This window comes from Orcinus orca, chromosome 3, assembly GCF_937001465.1.
Source record: "Orcinus orca chromosome 3, mOrcOrc1.1, whole genome shotgun sequence".
In the NCBI taxonomy this organism is placed as follows: domain Eukaryota; kingdom Metazoa; phylum Chordata; class Mammalia; order Artiodactyla; family Delphinidae; genus Orcinus; species Orcinus orca.
Genome location: NC_064561.1, coordinates 71,161,186 through 71,184,640, shown reverse-complemented (window position 1 = coordinate 71,184,640; position 23,455 = coordinate 71,161,186). Strand labels below are relative to the sequence as shown.

The 23,455-nt window shown below is 51.0% G+C and overlaps 2 protein-coding genes across 4 annotated transcripts in view; both read right to left on the bottom strand.

Moving 5' to 3' along the window:
- LOC125963778 (non-histone chromosomal protein HMG-14) overlaps nucleotides 1–23,455 on the bottom strand; it is a 623,855-nt gene that overhangs the window by 86,321 nt on the left and 514,079 nt on the right. The window lies entirely within an intron of this gene.
- The window catches only part of SPOCK1 (SPARC (osteonectin), cwcv and kazal like domains proteoglycan 1), a 554,695-nt gene that overhangs the window by 93,765 nt on the left and 437,475 nt on the right, over nucleotides 1–23,455 (bottom strand). The window lies entirely within an intron of this gene.

Here is a 23,455-nt window from a genome sequence, read left to right as displayed (position 1 = left end):
GACCGACTCCAGGGCCAAGCACTTAACCGTCCCCATCACTGTGTCTGTCGTGTGGAGGGACTGAGAGAACAGATGGCCTGCACTGGACTCCGCGTGTGGCTAATTATGCGGCTGGGCTACTGGCCTGGGTCGGAGTTGTCTGAGAGTTCCCTCCCTTTTTGACCTGCAAAATTCTCTAGATCAAGGTCTGTGTGCAATCAATCAGGCTTCTGCAAAGGCCCACGGGCCCAGAACCACGCTGGTATCTGCTGAAGGTTCAAAGGAAGGGGAGACGGGCAGAAGGGATGGAGCACCCACGGTGCGTGCAGCTCTTATCAGGTGCCACGCGGAATCTTTCAAAGGGAAGAAAAGGGGAGATATGGTCCTTGCCCTCGGAAAGCACAAATGCATGCCTTTGAAAAGGCCGCCAGCATTTGCAAAGCAACACATGAGTGCAGATGAATCCCGGCTCCTTGTGAGACGACGGGGTATTCAGTCCCCACACTGATTACACCCCGAGCATAGGGAGAGCGGGCTTTCAACCTACACATGCTGGAGTCACTCGTTTAATTCCTACCGTCGGCCACGCAGTCGCCTGCGACCCTTGCAGAGAGAGCACGGCAGATGAGCCAACGGGGAGCTGGCTTCCTCTTGATGCAGAACTCCCTTTTGTGCACGCTGCTGGGTGTCTGGTGTGGCCCAGTGTGGAGGCAGGCGTGCTGGGGGCCGTGTGAAAGGAAGCCACGGCCCAGACCGCCAACGTCGATTGACGGACGTAGTGAGGAAACAAAAAATGTGTGACCACGTGGATGTGACGATGAGGAGAGGAGGGATATATGTGTATGTAGGGATGCAGCACAAAAGAGACCCCAGGTATGGGCCATACCTGCAGATGGTCCAAATGGACAGAAGAGGCACCAGGGAGGACGCTGGAAGGCGGCAGGTGGGTCCCCAGTGTAAGAAGCTTCTTTTCAACTAGCACAGCCTGTGTGCACGTGCCCAGGGCTAGAGAGGAGACTGCTGCTACTGGCCCCGCCCCGCCCCCCCTCCTCCCCTGCGCTAGCTCTCTGGAACCATCCTCAGGTTCAGGCTAGTGATTCTCATACTATTTTCTCAACAGACTCCCTAAAGCTAATTTAGAGGGGGAAATACACTTTGTTTTTTACACGTCAACTTATTTTATGAAGTCAAAATTAGTACACAGACTTGCTCTAAAGCCTTATCATACTGTGACTGCAATTGCCTGCTTGTATCTGTGATAGACAGTAATCCTCTTCCCAAACGTTCTCTGGCCTCCCCGGAAGAGGAATCTACACTCTGCTCAGGGCCGTGTGTCATGAGATCTGATGTCCCCTCTGTGGTGACAGCAGTCTTGACCACATGACGCGCTCTGGCCAGCAGATGGTTAGTAGGAATGGTCCAAGCCAGGTTTGTGTGACATTTGAAAACCCACCGCTTGGTTTTCCCCTCTTGCTTTTTCCCTCTGTTATGGAAATGGCACGTGTCCCATAAGGGCCGCTCCTTCTGCCTGGGACCCAGACGGCAGAGGACACGGAACAGAGCTGACGCGAACCCACAGCCAGCATGCAACATGAACAAGGAACTAATGCTTGCTGTTACAAGCCACTGATGTTTGGGGATCCCTTGCTACCACAGCATACTTTTCAGCAAAAGGTGACTTCCTACTAGACCCTAAAGTACTTAATGGCAGGGAAAAGTCTTAGTCGCGGTCTTATCCCTGGCCTGATATGATACACATATAGCCCTGGCACACAGTAGGTGTGCAGTCAATAGCTGATGAATGATAAAGGCAGGAGGATGGGGTCCCTGTTCACTCTGCAGCTCTGAACCTCTGTTCCGGCCACCAGGAGCCACCAGTCTGCCTGCGCAAGGAGCGTAGGTGCCAGAGCTCAATGTGTGAGATGCTCGTCATGAACCATCCTTGACTCACAGCACTCCCTGGTCCTGTCTCTGAGCTCCACATTTAACGCTCTGCCTTTCAGCCTCCCCGCTCACCCGAGTCTATCACTGGAGTCAGAATCCAGCCCATCTGCTTCCCAGGTACCCAGAACAACCGCCTCTTGGGTGGCCTCGCCTGGCCTAGGGACTCCTGCGCACTGTGATTCTAGTAACACAGCTTCCGTGGCTGGCCCCGGCCCCGCTCCTGCACAGTCGCTGTCTCAGTCTGTGGCGGCCCCGGCCCCGCTCCTGCACAGTCGCTGTCTCAGTCTGTGGCGGCAGCCAGGCCTCTTCCTGACTCCAGGAAGGGGCCACCAGAGAAAACGATATTTAGCTGCAGTGGTGAAAATGCATGTTTCAAGGACACAGATCTGCCTTTTATCTTCCAGAACAATATGTGGTATTTAAATGAAGCTCAAAAGGCTATAATTTCATTTTTTTATACAACTCAAAATGTGCTATTTAGAGATAAACACATATGTGGTAAAAGCTACTTTAAAGAAGCCGGGGGCGGGGGGGGGGGGGCGTTGACAGACACCATCAAGATAGAGGTCACCTCCAGAGAGGAGGCAGGGGACGGCGTCATACAGGGGCCCACAGAGGCATGGTGAAAATTGGGAAGGGTTTATTTCATAAGTTGGGTGTTAGATTCTGAGGCTCTTGTTTTGTTAGTAGCTTTGGCAACATATGAATAACACATATATGTTTACGTGTCAAGTACTTTATGATCAAACATAAAACACAGTTTATAGGCTTCTATCCAGGTAAGGACCAATTATCACCACATCTCCCGAGGAAGCTGGTTAGGAGGAGTGAGAGCACGTGTGTGGGGACGCCCCTGGGAAGGGTGGCGAACCCTGAATATCTCTGGGCAGAGGCATCTAAGGGCCTACAACCCAGGCATCTCGCACATGTTCCCTTCCTACAGCTCTTCTCCAAGTCGCACCGGTGGAGTTCCCTACCAGTCTCTTACCCCAGCCCCTTTTCCCCAGGTCCTTGCTGGGCAAGAACAGATATAGAAGCCAAAAGGTGGTCACTGCACCAGCTTTATCCAGATAGGACACAAAACCCTCACAGTACGGGACACAAAACCCTCACAGTACAGGGCTTCCCATTAGACCGGGCTGTACAATGTGCCTTGGACCTTCACACCTCCAACTGCCTCTCCCAACCTGCAGGGAATGGAGGCCTAGGAAAGCCCTGGTCCACTTACCACCAATTACAGGCAGAGACAACACACAGACCTGGGTGGACCTGGCAGAAGTGTGCCCGGGTCTGTGCACACAGAGATTTTGGAAACATAAGGCAGGTATGCTACCCCTTGAGTACAGACCCGCCAAGAGAATGGGAGCCAAGAGAAAAAGAGGTGCCCACGTGACCTGGCCAACGCAGGGATGCTGCTCCTGGCTGTGACTATGAACCTGATCTAAGAGATGCCGGGCTCCCACCCAACAGGACATAGGCAGCTTTCCTGGGAACGGGGCAGCGGGGAGCAGAGAGCAAGGGAGTGAAAGGGTCCTCCCAGGGAGATATGGGGAGGGAGAAATAAGCGTCCCCCAACACCACAGGAACATCACTAGCTCCCGCCCTACCTCAGGACCAAATGACAAGCCTTCAGAACTCCCACACCTTCACCCTCACCGTGTTCTCAAAACAGGAGTTGAAAACTGGCAAAATTATGGATGGTGGTTTCTTGGCATTTAGGACTTGCTCAGAAAGCATGTGTCTGCTTCCTCCACGTGTGCCCTGCAGGTCCTGAGGTTCCAGGTAGCTGGCACCCCACCCTGCCCTGCCCCACCTGGGCTTGTTGTCCTGCGTCAGAACAGGGTCTGCAGAGCTCCAAGTTAAACAGGGCGGCCTGTGAGCCTACCTCTTAAAGAGTCTGTAGCCTGGAGGTGGACTCTCAAAACAAACTGAAAAATGACATTCTTGGGAAGTGACACCCAGAACTCCTCATTTTAGGAAAAAAATTGGGGTTGGGGGATAGAGGAGGAACAAACAGGTACAAACAAAGTATATGGGTTTGGAGTGGAGAGCCATTCAATCTACAACGTTCACAAAGAGCCAAAGGCAGAGGTGCTCCCTGGAGCTTGTCCATCACAAGCAGAGTCACAGCTCAATAAATGTAGAGTTACCACCAGAAGGTCACCATGGCCCATGGGGGAGAACCCTTCTAGCCCTGGCCAACACTGGAAGCTGGTCTAAAAGGAGATGAATCACTACTGTTCTGCCCACCTGCTCACCCTCTGGGAGGGAGAGATTTACACCTTGTGCTATGGGTTGAATTACATCCCTCATGTTGGAGTCCTAACCCTCAGTATCTCAGAGTGTGGCTTATCTAGAAATAGGGTCTTGATAGAGATAATCATGTTAAAATGAAGTCATCAGAGAGGCCTCAAATCCAATATGACTGGCATGCTTATAAGAAGGGGGAATTTGGACACAGAGACAGACACACACAGAGGGAAGATGATGTGAAAAGTCATGGGGGGAAGAGGACCATCCACGAGAAATGTCTGAGGCTGCCAGAAGCTGGAAGAAGCAAGAGACAGCTTCTCCCTGGCAGTCCCAGAAGGAACCAACCTTGCCCACACCTTCATTTCGGACTTATACCTCTGGGACTGTGAGATGATGAACCTCTGCTGTTTAAACCACCCAACTCATGGTACTTTGTTACAGCAGCCCTAGCAAACTAATACACCTTCTATTTTTAAAAAGAGAGTCTCTAAGGGATGGATCACCTTGTCTTAGGTTCATAAGGCACAGATCTTGTGCCAAGATGGCTCAATTCTCCTAAAAAGAAAGAAGATAACATGAAACGGCAGCCTCAGGATACGGGGCAGCTGGACATGAAGAACTTGGCCAACGTATAGGCTGAGACTCATGCCCAGAAGAGAGGAAATATGAAAAACTCAAGGCTTTACATTGATTTTATGATAAAGCAGTGAAATAAATAATTAGCCAGAACTGTTGAAAGGAGGAGAGTTGAAGAAGTGGGAAATAAGTTAAGGACTTTACGTACAGTACTGGAACCCATATTCATATAAACACAAATATAAAAATAAATACAAACCGCTGAAGCTTCTAGGCCCCTTGACCTCCTGGGACAGAAATGCCTTCCCCAATCATCACAGAAACAGAGGAGACAGAAGAAGAGCCAGAGATTTCACAAATTGGCAGAAATATTCAAAATGTTGACCTACTTAAAAATAAACGGCCAGCAGATTTTCCAACCAATCTTCCATTTCGCATAACACGCCAACACGTTGGAACGAGTGAATGTTTTCCTGCGAATGGCCAGTAAATCCCTCTCCTCTGTGATTTGTAAAGCAAAGCTAATAACCTCTCTCTGGGTCAGTGCTCACGCAGGTCTCCGCTGCTCACATTCTCCACCGCACCGCACTTTTCCTGTTGCCTCGCCCCCTTTGGGTATTATTTTTAACATTTTATTTAAATTGCTTTCTCCGCTGTATTTCATCAACCTCTCGTCTATTTTTAAACCAGACTCTTGACAGTTCACAGTTGACAATTTTGTTCACAGTTGATGAATTCTGATTTGTTTTTACTCCCCAAAAATCATGTCAAGGAAGGTGGAGGCGGCGGGGGGCAGCTAATTTCCCGACTCTGCAGGCTTTCACAACTGGGCGCCAAGCTAGCGGTTGCTGACGGCACACGTTATCCTGGGGCTGAGGAACAGCTGTCCTGTCTACCCAGGGCTGGAAGGTCTCTGCTGTCGTCTGGAGGGAGCAGCGAGGAGAAACAAGGGAAGGGGCTCTGGTCTCATTCAGAGCTTTACCAAACATGCCTGCATGTGTGTGTTCCTTCTTGCATTCAACAAATATTTATGGGCCTATGGTAAGCCAGTGTCCATTCTAGGCTCTGAACCAATGGGACAAGGGGCCTGTTCTCATGAAGTGTATGGGGCAGGTGCTGATGAGGGCTGTGGAGAATACACCATGGACAGTAAGAGACAGAGAGTAATGGGGAGGGGCTGGTACATTATATGGGTGACCAGGAAATCTTCTGACCAGAGGACGTCTGGGCAGGGAACAGAATAAAGTGAGCCATATGGCTATCGGGAGAAGGGGGTTCCAGGCAAAGGGAAGTGCAAAGGCCCTGAGGTGGAGGATGCTGACTGCACTTGAGAAATAGCCAGGAAGCCAGTGAAGCTGGAGAGGAGTGAGCAGGGAGGAGAGTGGAAGGGACCAGCTCAACTGGGCTGATGGTGGGCCTTCTCAAGAAGGCTTGTGTGTGTCGGGGCTCAGCCTTTAGATCTCATTCTGTCTCTGTCTCTCTCTCTCATACATGCACACACACTCCTTCTCACATTCTCTCTCTCACACACACTTTCCTTTTCTGAATTAAGAGTTCCAAAGAAGGTAGAACCTTAAACTTTAAAACCAAGTTGCTAAAAATGTGAAAGAAAAGCTCTTCTTTACAGAAGAATGCCAGCTAAATAAAATTAGAAGGAATACTGGAATTAGAAAATTATTATTTTGCTACCCGCCCCCCCACAACGTAATAATTGAGTCAGGAAGGAATCATTTGATGTTTACTAAAAATATTGGGTGAAAGTCACTGGGGAATAGGACATTCACACAGTCTCCAAGTGTCACCCCATAGAATACCTAATTAAAAGAGGAAATGTACATTTTTCAATAAACATTTGGCAGTCACCTCTTAACAAAGGGACAAAGGGGCCGATTTAGTGCCACCAGCAGTGTGACCACCTGGCATGTCCCTCCTGATGTGCCTCAAAAGGAAGTAATAACAGTGCCTTTGAAGTTCCAGTGCCCGAAATCCTTAACTTGGATCTATTCATGACAAACCAAATCCAAAATTGAGGCTATTTTATAAGATGACTGCCTAAACGCTCAAAAAACGAAACAAACAAAAAACCCCTGAAGTGAGTAGGTCCTTGTTCTAGAAGAAATTAAACAGTTGAAACAAAAGCAATGAGTGAGACTTGATTGGTTCTTGAATAATGATAATAATTATACAAAGCTATAAAAGGCATTCTGGGAAAATGTTGTGATTGTAACACGGATTATATGTTGGGATGCTGAATTATTGCTCTCGTAGGTGTAATAATACCTACTAAGGGGCTCGTATAGGAAAATGCCTGTTAATTTTCTTAGGGGTGAGATGTCACGAAGTCTACAAATTACTTCTAAATGGTCCAGGGGAAAATTGCACATGTGTACAGAGAGAGGAAATGGGGCAAAATGTTAATAACTGTCAAACCTTGGCAATGGGTATACAGTATTCATCCCAACATTCTTTAAACTCTTCCATATGTTTCATAATTATTAAACCAATCGCTAGGGGAAAGTAAACGTTGCTTTGCCCGGCGGTGCTAGAATTCTTCGCAGAAACCACTCCTATCTCCTCCCCTGAACTGCTCCCTCCCTCAGTACTGCGCTGAGTTTTTCTCCTTCGCCTGCGCACTAGGGGGCGAGCTCTGGGCGGGAGGGTTGGGGTGGGGGGGGCGGGGCAGAGAGGATCCTGCACCGCTGCCTACAGGACCTGCCTGGGATTGCAAAGAACAGGCCTTCAACAGGGATTGGTGAGATCAAGGATGGATTGAGGTTTTCCTAAAGCACACATTCTCTTCACTGATGTACACAGGCACCAGTACAGTGAGAAGACTCGACACAGGCACCATGAATTGCAGCATCTGAGGTCTTGCAAAGACTCTCTTTCATGTTGCAGATGGGGAAACTGAGGCTGGAAGAAGTCATGCATCTCGTGGGAGGTCATTCTCTTACGTAGCTTTCCTCACCTGCTCCCGACCTGGCTCATCTTGTCAACGAGTTAGCAAACCCTTTTGAGCAAATGAGGATTCCTGTAAAGAATGTCCCAGGTCTGTTTTAAGGGGCAAGGCTGAATAAAGCTCCTTTAACTCGCATAACAAAGCCAGTGGAAGGTCCTGCACGGAAACGCCAAAGGGACAAGATACCCTGAGGGGGCCTGAGAAAAAGATGCCCTCTCCCCAAAGGCCTGAGAAAAAGATACCCTCTCCCTAAAGGCAGCCAACTCCTATAGCCTTTGACTTGGGGAGCCCTCCAGGGGCTGCATCCCACCTCCCTGACCAGACCCTGGTGAGGCGAGTGCCCCCCGCAGGTGTCACCTGTGTCAGTCCCACCTCACACACCCTCAGCCTCATCTCCACTACTCCCTGCCCCTGGTCCACGCTTTTTGCTCCCAGACATCACACCTCTGGGGCTTCGTGGCCTCACCTCCACTGCTTCTCCCCTCTGAGTCATTCTCCTGATGTCTGCTCTGCGTGGGATCCTCTTAAGGCTAGATACTATTTAAAAATTTCAAATTTCTTTGGGATTTTTCCTCTATCTGGGATTTGGGGAAGACAGTGCAGATGAGGAAGGAGTTGGAGTTCCCAGGCCCTGCTTCCTGTCGGCTTCGTGGGAGATACCTGGGAGGAAGGACCGCCAGGTATGCACCAAAGGAGATGGGACCACACACAGCCTGGCCATGCATGGCCCGGAAGCAGCAGGGAGCCCCAGACCCATAGGGGCCCTGGAGACAGGGACGGTTAAGGGCCCCTCCCTGCATCCCCTCATCTTCTTGAGGCCTTTGCTCAAATGTCACCCTCTCACTGAAGCCTTCTCTCAGTACCCTTTTAAAACGACAACCTGGCATTCTGATCCCCTAACATTGTTCTACTTTGCCTTTTTAAAATAGGAAATCTATCATCTTGTAAATACACTGCTTAAATTACTCATTTGCTGCTTTCTGTTTGTCTTGCTAGAATGTGAGTTCCATGAGGACAGGGATCTTTGATTTATTCATTGTTATGTCCAAAGCTCCCGGAACAGCACCTGGCACATAGTAGGTGCTCAATGAAAATAAGCTGAGTAAAGGAATGAGGGAACAAAAGCAAGAGCCTCTGTGTAGAGGTGACGGGCAGAGCAGCACCTCCACCCCACCTAGCGTCTGACTCCGAGTAAGAGCTCAGACCCTTGACAGGATCCAGGAAGGAGGCAAAACTCATAAAACGACTGAGGTCAGGTTTCCCCCCAGCCCTGTAGGAAAGGGGCTCCAAGTAGAAATGAAACCGGTTTAATAAAAAAGAAGAGGCATGCCACTCCCAACACCTAAGCATGAGAGCAGAGACTCAGACCTTCCCTCTTGCTTGCCGGGCTCCACGCCCCCTCCAGGCAGGCCTCCGTGGGCTCCTGCCTGAGTGCCCACTGCTGTTCTCCTTGCTGCCCTGACCGCAGGCACCTCGGCTACCTGTCCATAGGACTGCATCCTGAAGGAAACGTGCCCCTGCGTCTCAGCCCCAGCACACAGCAAGTACTTACGACGGACCTGCTGATTTATGTGATGCACCTCACATAACACTGGGTGAGAGCTGGTGTTGGTTTTATAGACGAAGACACTGCAAGCTTGAGAAAGCAAACGATGGCCTCAAGGTCACAAAGCTGTTGATGGCAGCTTCACTGTGAATCCAGATCATTCCACCTCCCCCTAGTCCACTGCTGCGTGTGGTACCTCACAGACTCCTCCACTGCCAGGGGTCTGGCCAAGCCTTGCCAGGTATCCCAAGAGGGCTGGATGAAGAGGGAGAGGTCAAGAGGAGGGGAATGATCCAGAGCTGGGGAGATACAGGAAGGAGGCTGCCACGATGCTGAGCTCTAGTGGGGAAATGAACCGCTGGCCACATCTCCCTAAATCACGCCAAACGGAACCCTTGCTTGTCAGCTGCACTACTGATAGTGATGTTATTCAAAGTCACTTTGAATTATTGTAATTAGCTAAGGGAGCTCACGGAAGTCAAGCTGGTTAGCCAACAGAACTGGACAAGATGATGTGGGCATCTTTCCTTTGCGTTCCGGAAGCTGAAAGCACCCAGACTTACCTCCCCTGCAGGACTAAGGGCCTGAAGCTATTCCAGGCTAACAGAGTAACTGTCGGAGCACACAGGGCCTCTCCCCAGCAAAGCGCTTTCAGAGGCTGGCAGTCCAGAGTGGCCCAGCCGGGGCCTCAAGCAAGCGATTAGGCCTCTGAACTTGACTCCCACCTGGCGGGAAGCTCCTTGAGAGTAAGAACTGGACGCTGCTTGTACTCACACCCCCCCCAGGGCCAAACAGAAGCCTGACACTTGGAAAGTGGGTGGAAAAGGCTTGCTGAAATAGTGAACTAATCATCTTCCCAGGAACCCTAGGAGGTCAGGGACCACCATTCCCATCTTACAGATGAGGAGAAACACAGGTCAGGAAGGAGATGACACAAATCAGAATGAAAGGGGAGAGGAAGAAAAGACGACAGTGGAGAAGGCACGGCAGAAGGAGACGCGGGAAGCACACTGAGGAGAAATACAAGGAAGAGGATGGGGGCAATGCTGCAAGCGTAGGAGAAGCAGAAACATCCTGGGAGGTGCGAGGGGCGGGCGAGAGCAGGGGCCCGTTCAGGCATCTCAGGCGGGCTCAGGCAGCTCCAGGAGAAAGGAAGAGGGCGTTCCGAGGTGCTGGCACCTGCTTAAAATAAAATGTTTCCACTGCTAGAAATGCCCTTGGGATGCCTGTCTCTCCCTCTGTCCCGGCTTCCTTGGAGGCCCTGCCTATTCTCAGCCACCATTCCCACTCGAGTGGCCCTGACACCTCTGGGGCAGAGTCTCCCACACAGGACTCACAGGAGGCGGCAGGCAAGTCGAGTCGAGGTGGCACCTGATTTCTCCGAAACTCTCACCTCTGCAGCTGTGATGACAGAAGGCCACAGGCTTCTGCTCCCTGCCCCGCCTGCAGCTCTCAGGGTTAACCAGAAGGAAACCTGACACTCGGGCTCTGACTGCTTACTAGAGGCGAGAACCGAGAACCAGAGCACTGTGCGTAACCTGTCCAAGCCTCCCCTCCCTATCACTAAACAAAAGGAATCCTCCTCCCGCAGCTGTCAGGAGAGTGCAAAGGACAGCTCAGGGATCCCCTGCGCGGCAGCTCTCCCGTTCCTCGGTCCTCCCAGCCCTGCCTTGCGAGTTCTGTCAAATGCAAATATGTTTGTGATGCCCCACCCATGCACACCCATTCCTTGTTCCCTGTCATCCTCAGATGGAAATAAAGATTTGAGCCCAGCAGGAAAGGGCCCCTCCTTCTCGACACCTTGCTCTGTCCGCAGCCCCCCACAGAGCCTGTAGCAGGTGTCCCCAAAGGCTCCCAGCCCCTGTGCCCGCCTCAACCCCAACGCCGGCCCGGCCCTCTACTGCCATGACTGCTTTCTTGCCGGTTTCTCTCATGAGCTCCATAAACTGGAGGTTTTCATGCACTTGTTTAGCCCCAGTGCCCAGCAGAGCATCTAAGAAATAGTAGGTGCTAAATTAACAGTGGATGGACAAATAGCTGCTTGGACAGATGAATGGATGGATGGTGGTCCCACCCACCTCACTGCCCGCTGAGCGATGCCACATGGCTCTGGGTCATCGTGTCCAGTCAAGCTGCCCAAACGATGTCATCTCTCACCGCACAACTCCAGGCCTTGATGCTCCTTGGCCCCGTGAATGACATCCGGGCTCTCAGAGTCTACCAGATGCAAAGCTTGGACAGTCCTCTCTACTACCCAGTGTGATTCTCCCTGCTTACTGGGGACTCAGACCGAAGACCCCCAAATGCTGACATTTTCCCCACAGGCCCGGGTTAAACTCAAGCCCTTCTTTCTGAGGCCGGTCACCTCTGGTCCTGATGTTGCTTCTCCAGCAACAGTGCCCCATTCCTTCAACATCTGTTCTCCACCCCACTCCCCAGTCCTTGTGTCACTTGGACGTTCCTCTCACCCGAACTCCTTCACCTTTGGCTTCCCAGCCTCCCCGCTCAGACTAGAGCTCCCCGAACACATCCCAGCCTCTCGTGCTCCAGCAGAAACCCTGCTCCAGGCACATTTCCAGCCTCCACGACCCAACCTCCAGGCCCCCGGACTGCTCCTCTTCTTGCCTCTGTCTCTCTAATGAGTTCTCCCCGTTTATCATTTAGCTGCTGGACTGCAGGGCTTCTCTGTAATACACCAGAGCATCCTTCAGAGTAAAGCTACGAACACAAAGTATATTTGTATCCTGCACAACGCCGGTAGAAAGGGATTATAAAGTCTTAATAATATATATAATGTTCACTGCAGTTAGTCACGGAACCCCAGGCATTGGGCTACAAGCTTTACCTACAATTCCTTCTTTCATTTTCACCCCAGCGCCTACGAGGTAAGGACTATTATAATAGCCATATAGGCTCAGAAATGTTGTTTGCCCAGGGAAAGCCAGCTCTAAGTTGCAGAGCCAGAATTCAAGCCCAGGCCATCTGACTCTAAAGACTGTGTTCTTAAGAGTTTAATTACATGGTCTTATGTCTAGGCGTTTAGCAAGTTCAGTGCTGAGCTCACTACGGTCCATCTCGTCAGCCCACCCGTGGTGCCTGCAGGAACCACTGTCAGTCACACATCTGGGAGGCACTCTCTGTGAACGGTACCAAGGCAGCACATCTTCAGGGTTACAATGTTCTGCATCTGAAAAGGCAAACAGGTGGTGTCCCTCCAAAGTGTGTCTGCAGGGCTCTTGTCATGATCCCACTGGACCCTGGGCTCCAGGAGGGCAGGGATCTTCGACCTTATCTTCCCTGCTGCATCTCAGGCACCTAAAGGTGTGCCCAGTACATACTAGGAACCCTTATTTGTTCAATGAAGGAAGAAATGAATGACAACAGATAACAAGCACCTCCTCCGCCTCCCACAAGCCCCGCCAGACCTTTATTACCAAAGAAGAAATGAGTTTCTCAGAAAAATGAGGGAAGAAAACCACAGACAGCGGAAGCGGCTACAGCGGAGAGAGCACTTCGCAGTCAGCAAAAGACGGGGAGGACCATGTCACCCATGAGAAGGAAGGTCAGAGTGAGAAGTGTGTATCAGACCCACAGCCTCTGCCGCCCAGCGAAGGCCTCTTCTGTGGCTTCAAACTAATTTTCTCCTGTTCTGAACTCCTGGGAATGCAGGCTTCGTAGGGACTTAATCGTTCGGGGCTCAGAAAACGGTGAAGTCACCTTTCTGCTCTGGTCCCCGCAGCAGGAGGACGCGTGGCCTCCTGCCCGAGAGCATCTCTGCGGGGCAGTCCCAGGGCGCCTGCTACACGTTGTCTTTATTTCTTTGTCATCATGAACACACTGTAGAGACAGGTTTCTGAAGCAACGACTTCTCGTAGGGCCTCTTCATAAAAACCCCTCCCCTCACTTAGAAACAGAGACTTCACAGATGAGGGAGAAGAAATACAGACGGAGAAAGAGAAGCAGCAGATTTCTAGAGTGATAAAGCACCCAGGTCGCAACCCCAGCAGCTCCTGACATTTTTTTTTTTAATTTATTTATTTTGGCTGTGTTGGGTCTTTGTTGCTGCGTGAACTTTCTTCTAGTTGCGGCGAGCAGGGGCTACTATTCATTGCTGCGCGTGGGCTTCTCATTGCGGTGGCTTCTCTCGTTGCACAGCACGGTCTCTAGGAACGTAGGCTTCAGTAGTTGTGGCACACGGGCTCAGTAGTTGTGGCTCGCGGGCTCTAGAGTGCAGGCTCAGTAGCTGTGGCTCACGGGCTTAGTTGCTCCGCGGCACGTGGGAGCTTCCCGGACCAGGGCTCGAACCCGTGTCCCCTGAATTGGCAGGCGGATTATTAACCACTGTACCACCAGGGAAACCTGCCCCTGACATTCTAAAGAATGAGAAAACAGATGCCAGCTAAGCATATCCACCAACTCCTTTCCCAAAGCTAACACTTGCCAAGGTCAAAAAAAGCCATTAACATCTCACAGTGGCCTCACATAAGATTACCATCACCAGCCATTCAGCCTCACTTTACGTCTGCTCTTTAGCCCAATTTCTTTCTCCCTCCCCCTTTGCTTGCTGGAAAAAATAAACCCCAAATGCCTTTCTGAATAAAACCTGCATATGTTCGTAAGAGCCAACAAAATAAAGCTGTAGATAAAGGTGACCAAAAATGCCAAAGCAGACTTTGATCAAGTGCAAAAGATTAAGGTGATATTTTTAAAATGAAACAGTAACTTAAACTCTGAATTACTGCCTGATTTTACTGCTTAGAGATGAAAGATCCTGCAGTGCTGAACGAAAAAGCCGTGTAACTCCAAGAGGATTTTCTTTGCTCAGTATCACCTCTGTGAGAAATACATTTAAGTAATAAAACACCCTTGCAAGAGTGCATTCTCTGAAACTGGTGAGGGCTGGACAAAGTCTGTCATTTTCCCTTTCTTTCGATTACACAGTTTTCCCCCAAGAAGTCTCATCTCATTTCTCCAAAACCTGAGAAAAGGGGATCCAGTCAGACCAGGAGCCTCCATGAGGTGACCCTTGCCCCCATCCTGCCCTGTGAGGCAGGCACGAGCTGATGATTCCTACTGCTCACCCCATGGCCACAAATGTCCAAGTCCCATCAGTCATGGGGACCCCCTCTCCTTTTGTACTGTTTCTTGAGGCTGTAGATCCTGAGATGGCCATGACAACACAGGCAAACTTACAAGGGGAGGTGAGGTGTAGGCATCTGCTACTGAAATGTAGGTACCTGCCTAATTCCTTGGGCTATACAAAGAGGGGCAGATCTGAAGGTAGAAGGTCAGCCCTGGGGACAAAGGGAGCAGAGATATGCCTGGCACTTACAAAAAGCACAGTCTTGTGATGAGATGCCAGGACCCAACCAGGCAGGGGGGACGGTCATGTAGGTAGATCCAAGGGGTGAGCAACTGACACGGATCCAGGCAGGAGGGGCAGGAATAGGGACCCAGCTATAAGGAGGCGGGCTTGGAAGCAAGAAGCCATTGCAAGTCCTCGTGAAGATGGCGGGGTACGGTGAGTTTAGATGAGGATGCATGACAGTTATCCAGGTGCTGAGGGAATGGCGCGCGGGAGAAGCAGCTGGTACAGCTTTGGAGGGGCAATCAGCCTTAGATCCCCCCACCCCCGGCTGTGTGTCCTCGGGCGTGGAATGGGGCCAAGAAGCGCCCGGAGTCTGGGCTGGGCCTCAAGTCTACAGAGGCCTGAGCAAAGTGCTGCAGCGTCAAAGATCTGGGAACTCATCACACACTCAGTCCTCAGCTCCAGGCTTCACACAAGCCTTTCCTTCCCCTGACTGCAAAGTTAGAAAGTTCACCCTAGTCTTCTCCCACCACTACCAAGTTTCTACTTGCATGTTTTGATGTCAATACAGAACCTGTGTTAATCAGGCCAAAATTCATTAACAAAGGCCAACTGTGACCTCCAGGAAGCTAGCTGCTCTCCATCTAGTATAGTTTGTGTGTCATACAGCCGAGGGATTCTTCAGACACTGTAACACCGAGCTCCAGGGGGGACCCCCGCGAAACAAATGGGGACAGCTCCCATTGTAGTAGGCTCCCTCCCATTTCGAGGAATTCTGCACTGCCAAACGATAAGGAGCACTCCCGTTGTGGCACGGTCATCATGTCATTGTCACAGATAATTAAGCTCATCAATTATCTCCTTCCCTCTGCTGCCTTAAGATGATGCACTTGTGAGGCTCCCAGGAAGCCCATCTATCAGCCACTCAAATCCTCAGGAACTGCGCTGCTGGCTTCCCAGAAGGGCTGACTGGTTACAGCAGAAGCTCTAGAATGAACCACTCTGGGTTCCGATCCTCTCTGGCTCTAGAGCTACGGGAAAATTACTTAACCCTCTTGTGGCTTATTTTCCTAATACGTAAAATGGGGGTAATAATCATACGTGCCTCAGTGGGCTGCCCTTCTCCATTCTTTCAACTAAAGTTTGTCGGGCACCTACTGTGGGCTTGGCAGTGTTCTAGGTGCCAGGGCTACAGCAGGGAACAAAACAGGCACAGCTGCTGTCCTCTCAAAGCTTACATTCTAGAGTAGGAAGCCACATACTAGAAAAAATTAATATGAAATGAAAGAATGTATATAAAATATAAAGTGCTCAGCCCAATGCCAGACGCAGAGCGTGGGCTCACACTGAAACACTGGCTACATCTGGGTACACAGCTCCCCTGCCATGCCTGCCCACAGAACCTCGTGGGGCTTGCATCTCTCCAGTGTGACAGGGGTGAACAACGATACAGTAAGAATCCTACCGCGGTCAGGAGTGAGGCAGTGTCATGGAGAGGAAGGAATTTGGAGGCAGACAAACTCGGACTCAAATCCCAGCTCTCACTTCCTCAGCCCACAACCTTGAGCATGTCACTTAACCCTCCGAGGCTCAGTTTCTGCCTCTGTGAAGTGGGGGTGACAGTGGCACCTGCCCCCCGGCCTTGTGAGAGGATCGGCCAGGGCTACGGTCAGGGCTCAGCCCAGTGCCTGGCACCGGGTCCGTGCTCACCCCCTCTGCCATCCCCGCCCCACCTCGTGTGGACGCGAGCAGCTGCGGCTGTTACGCTGCCCCCGTTCCACTGCTGAGAATGCACCCAGGGTGCCTGAATCACTTCGCTTTGTCATCCATAAGAATGCCATAAATTCCATCCCCACCAGATGGCTTTGCCCCCTTCTACTCGTAACAACAGCTCTGAGCGCACAGGTGCGCCTCGAAGCTACAGAGGGGCCTGGGGACTGTGAAGCAGGGGCAGCACACGGCTCCCCGTTCAACCTGGAGCCTCAGCAGATGACCACTCTCCTCTCCCCGCCAGGCTGCGAGCTCCTGCAGGGCAGTGGCCTGAGCATCCCTCTCGGTGCCTGGATGTGGCAGGGGCACGGAAAATACCTGAGGGCTGAAAGCAGCTGGAGCAGAAGCAGTCCAGGGGGACAAAGGAGAAACCACTGTTAGAGGGGGACTTGCCACTCCAATTCCCCCACAGTAAGTCCTCTGTAAGAAGCACTAGTGCAAACGAACATTCTGCTCCGGACCCTGTAGGGCCACAGAGGAGAGAATTGTATCGCGGGTCCCTAAACCTCAAGCAAGAGAAAATCTCTATTAGATTCTTCGGTCTCCTCCAGAAGTTCGTCTTCAGCTGCCACGGACCCAGTCTCTGCTTCAGCTCTCCAGGCCAGCCCCCAAGCCACTGGTTTCTCATATTCATATCCCGCTAAGGAAGCCAAGAGCCCATTTAGGGACCCACCATCTGCAGAAGGCAGGGGATTTAGACAAAGCCCATAACTGTCCACAATCTCACAAATATTCTGCATTTCTGATCATTCTAACCAGAACAGAGCAGTAAACCCGGTATCAAGAAAAATCCAATTTCCTTGTGTCTAGAAGACAATCAAATATGTGATTCTAACAGAAGGGGCCTTCGGCATCCAAAGTGACAAACCACAAAAGGAGGTCACACGTCGGAGGGCTCCCTAAGTAGCACCCCCGAGACCATCCAGAACTGCCCCCATGTGACCCTCAGCCCCGCCCCCTACACACCCACAGGGCAGGCGACCAAGGACAGCACCTGTGAAGCGGACCTAATGGTAGCTGTCAGAAAGAACCCAGAAGTTACTAAAAAGGAAAAAACAAGATTTAAATTTAGGGCCGTGACAAACCACAGCTCTGAGGCATTTGGGAGGCAAGAGCAGGAAAGTGACATTTCCCCAAGCAGAAGCTCAGCTCCAGCAAGACGATCCCACTCGCCATCTGTAACGGGTGTCAAACTGCTTTCCCTCCTGGCTTTCCCACCCCAGAAGGAGGGAGGGGGCTGCTGACAGACAGGGCAGGGAGAGGTGGTCTTAGAGAGAGAGGTCAGGGTCTGAGCGAACACTAAGAGCACCTCTGCTGTCTACACTAGGGAGGAAGAACCTTACCTTTCACATGGGAGCAAAGAAAGACAAAGCCAGGTGCATACCCATACAGAAGAAATGGCCCCCTTCATTGCTGCTCAGCCATGACGAAAGTGGATGTCCAATGATGAGGACAATGGCAGGAACATGAAGATAGTAACTGCTGGAAGTAGAGCTTTGCACCCATGAGCTCATTTGAACCTCACCATAAACCTCCAAGGTAAGCATGCTTGGTTCTTAAAATATCTGCCGATCTGATGAGTGAAAAATTGCATCTCACGATCGTTTCACCAACGTAAACCCCTCCCTTCCTGTTTCCACAGGGTAGTGCCATTCAGGGCTGGGGGCAAGGGCTCCACAGTCAGACAGCCCTCGCCCTAATCCCAGTTCAGCCACGCTCCAGTTAAGTCCAGTTCTCCCATCTGCAGGCAACGATGTACCTGCTTCAAAGGGTGCTCACTTTGAGGCAAATGAAATAAAAATGCTCACAGAACGTTTAGCACAGGAGCTCCTCATCTGGACTTCTTCCCTTTTCCTCACCAAGAAGGCCTCTGCATCTTCCTGTCCCGCTCCCTAGGTTAACCTGTTTCCCAGCAGCTGATGACACCTGAACCCCACTAAGGACCCAGAGAAGATCCCCCTGACCCCGACTCCTTCCTTCTGCTCCGCCATCCCTCCCCACAAGCCACACTCTGTCCCACCACAAGGTGTCTTGTTAGGGACAAAATAAGCCACCCCAAAGGTTCTAGGATGTCAAGGGCTCATCGTCCCTCAATCCACCCCCACCTAAGTGCAGAGACTGAGCAAGGACACTAACAGTGCCTCTGGCAACATTAGCTTTCTCTCAGAGATGAGGAAATTGACACTCAGAGATCATGTGATCCGTCGGAGCTTACCAGGAGAATATGAAGTAAAGCTGAGACTTGACTAATGTTTCCTAGGTCCTCATCAGATACTCTTATTATGTAACAAGTTGTCATTTCCCCAGCAGCTGGGGAAGTCCTTGCAGGTATTTGCTGAAATGAATTAAATCAAAACAATAAGGATACACCAGGAAAAGCTTCCTAAAGAGAATGATGAAGACAGCAGTGCACAGCCTGCTCTTCTTTCCCTCCCAACTGATTAACTGCAGCAGGACCAGAGGGCAGAAGGGTCACTGAGCGACCTCCTTTCTTAAGGTGACAGCCGCACCCACAGGCTGCATCTAAAAGGGCTGAGGGCTAGAGGTCTCCACCCCTCGGACCTCTGCTCTGCCCAAGAGGCCCAGGGTAGGTCAGGTGTGTCCTGGATGCATGAATTCAGACAAGTCACCTCAGCTCTCTGAGCTTCCACATCTTCTTCTGGAAGACAGGGATAGTACCACTGACCTTTTTGGGTTATGTACTAAGTGAGATAATACAGGTCAAGTTCTTGGCATGGTACAACATTCAATAAACAGTAGCTATTTTATCTCCATCATCATCGTCGTCATCATCATCATCGTCATCATCATCATTATTGATATTGTTATCCATGTCATCAAGTTCATGTGAAAGAGCTATCTCCTCAAGATCTCTCGCCCTCAAAACCCCTGCATCCTTAGGTCTCGGTATGGCAGGGAGGGCTGGAGATTCTGCTTCTCTGTGAAGCAGTAGCCAGTATCATCTCTCCCACTGAATGGCACAGGATGCGTGTCAGGGTGGGGGAACCAGGGAGCACTGTGACCGTGACATGCAGTAGAGGCTGGCGACAGAAGCACAGCATCCGTCAGATCTTTCAGGGGGCCCAGAGAGGGCTCCCCATGCCACACGGGAGGGAGAACACGGAAGAGTCTCCAAAAGGAGGTCAGGAAATGGGCAGAAAAAGAGAAAAAAACATGTGAACCAGGGGAATTGCGTGCGTAGCTCTATTTAACTGGAGCCCCCCACCCAGGACTTCTGCTGAGGCTGGTGACACTACGTGCTTCTCTAAGCTAACTGGTGTCCAGAAGCATCTACCACCCTCCCATGGAAAGCTCTCAGTTGGGAGTCAGGTGACTCAGGTTCTTGTTTCCACTCAGAATAATCTGACTTCTCGGGGCTCAGTTCCCGCATCTGCAAACATTGTGGCAGGGCGGGAGTGGGGACCAGGGGGGGCTGGACTAGTTGGGTTCTAGGCTTTCCTCCAACTCAGATACACTGTGCCTTCCCGAACCAACAGAACACCCTACCTCAGGAGCGATGTGGATTCCCCTCCAGGGAGGGGCTCCTTCTTCTACTCCTGCAAACCTCCCAGGGCATGTGACTGAAGTCCCCAGCAGCGTTAGGAATCTGAAGCCACGTCCCTGCCTCCTGCATATTCATCAGGAAAGTTTAACTTCATAACCCCACTGGTTCTATCAGTGCGAGCTGGTTGCATGTTTTTCATTTCCTCGGCAATCTCTCATGGATTTGCAAGATGAGGAGTATCTGTCTCCCGAATGGCCTTGTTCCTACTTTGGGATACAAGTCTCGGGATCAGCTTCCTCCAAGGCATTTGTAAAGAAAGATAAAAATAATGGTGTCAGGATGTCAAACCTATCATCCTTTTAGAGGAAGTTTGCTAATCCTCCTGCCTCTCTTCTCACCCACCATCACCCCCACCCTTCTGGCTATCCTTAGCCTGTCACGCCAGTCACTTTTGCTTTGGTAGAGACTACATGTTGAGAGATACACAAAGAAGTGGCAAGGTCACGGTCCCTGTCCTCAGAGAGTTTCCAGACTGGCCGCCATTACATGGTGGACCATGGCAAGTGACCTTGAGCACTGCAGGGTTTGAGAGGTGGAAAACAGTAGTGGGGAGATGTCTTCGGGGTGACCTTGCAACTTGGTGCAAAGTTCTGAGGATTTGGAAAGAATGAGGCACGTGGGAGACCAGGAGCAAAGACACAGATTAGGAAAGAGGCTTCGAATTCAAATTGGATTCTGGTCCAAAGTAGGAGTAGGAAGCAGCTACTGCATTTGCTCGAGGAGAGGAGAAGCACAGTCCATGTGTCAGGAGAGGAGGCCAGGAAGAGCACTCGGAACGTGGCCAGGAGGATGCACTGGAGAACTGGGGAGGGACAGAAACAGGGAGGGAGCACAGCCATGCAGGCACAGGGAGGGGAGGAGAGGGTCTGTTCCTGACAGGGCCAAGGCACTGCCACCCCTCCCTGGCCTCCCATCCCTCCCCCTGTCCCATCATAGTCTTTGATACTCCCTCTGAATTAAAGTGGAAGAAGACAAAACCAAAAACCTTCAAAGCCACCCTACCTCAACAGCATCTTCTAATTCTCTGGTAAGCTGGGGAAAGCAAGTAGAGATGGCTTTCAGCTTCCAGACTGAAAACCGTAGTGACAGCTCCTATCTCACACTGAATGCACTAACCCCAGAAGCCGACACGTTAATGCCCCAGATGTGGCCTCCCTCTTCTTTATCTGACGCCTGCCACAACGTGACAGCTGAGGGCCTCAGTACCAGCGACCAGGGCAGTGGGACACCAACAAGGTCATCTTCACTTCACTCCAGGACCTGGAGGACTGTGCGGCTGCCTCGCAGTGCCTCCTCAGGGACCTCGCCCAGCCAGACCTGCTTGTGACTTGAGTCACCCAGAAAAGCAGAGGCTGACTTCAGGAAGCCATGCAAAGTGGACGAGGCTTTACAAAGGAAGTATTCTCCCCGGAGCTTGCATGTCTGCTCAACCTCAAAGTTCATCAGATGTATCATCTCATACTGAGACAAAAACATCCAAATGGACACTAATTTTTAGGAACGAGATAAGCACAGAAATTGAGAGTAAGCTTTAAAAAACGTATGTTTCTAAACACGCTTTCTGAAGCCCTGAGTTAGAGGGCTTTGTACCTACAAAGGAGAGCTCCACGGTGTGAGCTGAAAGGAGGAAAAGGAGGGGAAAATACACCCCAGTGGTGAGACAGGAATGAGACAGAGGCCACCAGCTGGCTGGAGACTTCCACTCCCCAAATAATAAGCCGGGGTATAAGAACACACTCTGACACCTGGACACTGGACATTTTTTGCTCACTGACTTAGCTGGGAATCCGTGGAGAAATGGAATCAACATGGAGATGGTCCATCGTTCAGAACAACAGAAATGGAAGCAATACTTTCTAGAACAAAACGTGCAACTCCCACTCGAGATGCTAGTTTGAAGGTTCTATCTCAATAAGCAAGGGTTGAGCTTGCCACAAGAACAAAACCAGTTTTTGGCAAAACAGCAATTTGAAGTTCATCCCTTTGTCAACAAAATTGCTGTGTAATTTCCAAACTTCTCACAGAGAAGCAATTAGCCAACAAACACCTCCATGAGTCATGACACAGTGGAAGAAAGAGAAGAATCCCTGTTCTGTTCTCTACCCCACAGCGCCTCTCTCATGCTGGTCTGGAAGACAGCATTTCACCCCTGGGCTCTGCCTCTGGTCATATCCAGACTTCCCGCTCTGCGCACGGCAGGCATCTGGCACACCGATATAGACAGCTTGGGAGCCCTTGAACTTCCACTTCACTGCTGTTCACAGAGTACAGATGGCATAAGTAAGCAGAAGCTAAGATTGAAGATTGCCAGCTCTTCGAGGGCAGGCACCACGTCCAGCCCATCTCCATCCTCCCCACAGCAGCCCAAGCACGGGGACCAGAACTCAGCAAGCCCTGTTGCCGACTGAAGTTAACGAAACAGCAGAATCAGTCCAGTTCGGCTGCCATGTAGTTTCGTCTTGAAAGCATGAAACAACTCTCAAATACTCCATAGTCCCCAAGCTGGGAGAGAAGAAGGGTCATCACCCAAACAGAATAGGGAGATTTTGTGAAAGGAAAATGCGTTTGTTCCCCCGGGCTTTTAAGTCAGGAGCCTTGACAAGATGCAACGTGATTCTCCTGAGACTCAGGCACCTGTAGTCGTGAAGCAGTTTCCTTTCTTATGGTCCTCGCTGGCTCAGTTTCAGATTCCAGCCGCCCTCCATCCCTCCCCCACCTCCTTACGTGCTTACACAGCCGTGGAACTGAGCCAAGACCCAGGGGAAAAAGGCAACACAAGAACAATGAAAACTGGGTCGCAGGTTCCCTTTCCCCCGCCTGTGTTTAGGGGCCGAGAGGCACAGGGGAGCAGATGGGTACAAAGGGAGAGGCATGGTGAAGATGGCCAAATGGGATGCAAAGATATATCTCACAAATCTGCTTCTTTATGAGTGTGGGGACAGTGCCTTCAAACTTGGCAACGTCATCTCCTCCATCTTCCCAAGGACTATCTCTTCTCTACTCCATCCTTTCTTTCTACCAGCATTTACTGAGCATACTAGCTGTTAGGCACGGGAGTAGGTTGCCAGGGATATAAAGTAACAGCTCTAGCAAAACAGGGCCTGGACAAGATGAGAAGAGACTCCCAAGGGTGACACTAAACTGAAATGATAAAACCTCCGCCTCAGCTGAAGCTGAGAAACAACCCCTTCATAAAAAAGCTTCAATACCAGGCAGCTAAATGCCCTGGGCTGTACGTGGAAAAGGCCTGTGCACATTTCCACTGAGAGACATGCCCACCGGCAGCCTTTACGTTTAGGCTTGGTTTCTGGGTAAGGACAAATAAAAATAACAGGTCTGGACAGCCACGTTTAATTTAACTGCTGGCCCTCCTTGGCTCCTGGGTTCTCTGAGCTTCCCTCCGCCTCAGCAGTCCAAGTTTGCTCACTGTTGGAGGATCGCAGGTTGGCCCTGCCCTCACAATGGAGAGGCAGGGGTCTTCAGTTGTTCGTGTCTGTCACCCCCAGGGCTGGGCATGAAGTCTGGCACGACGGTACGTGTATGCCGATGGTGAAG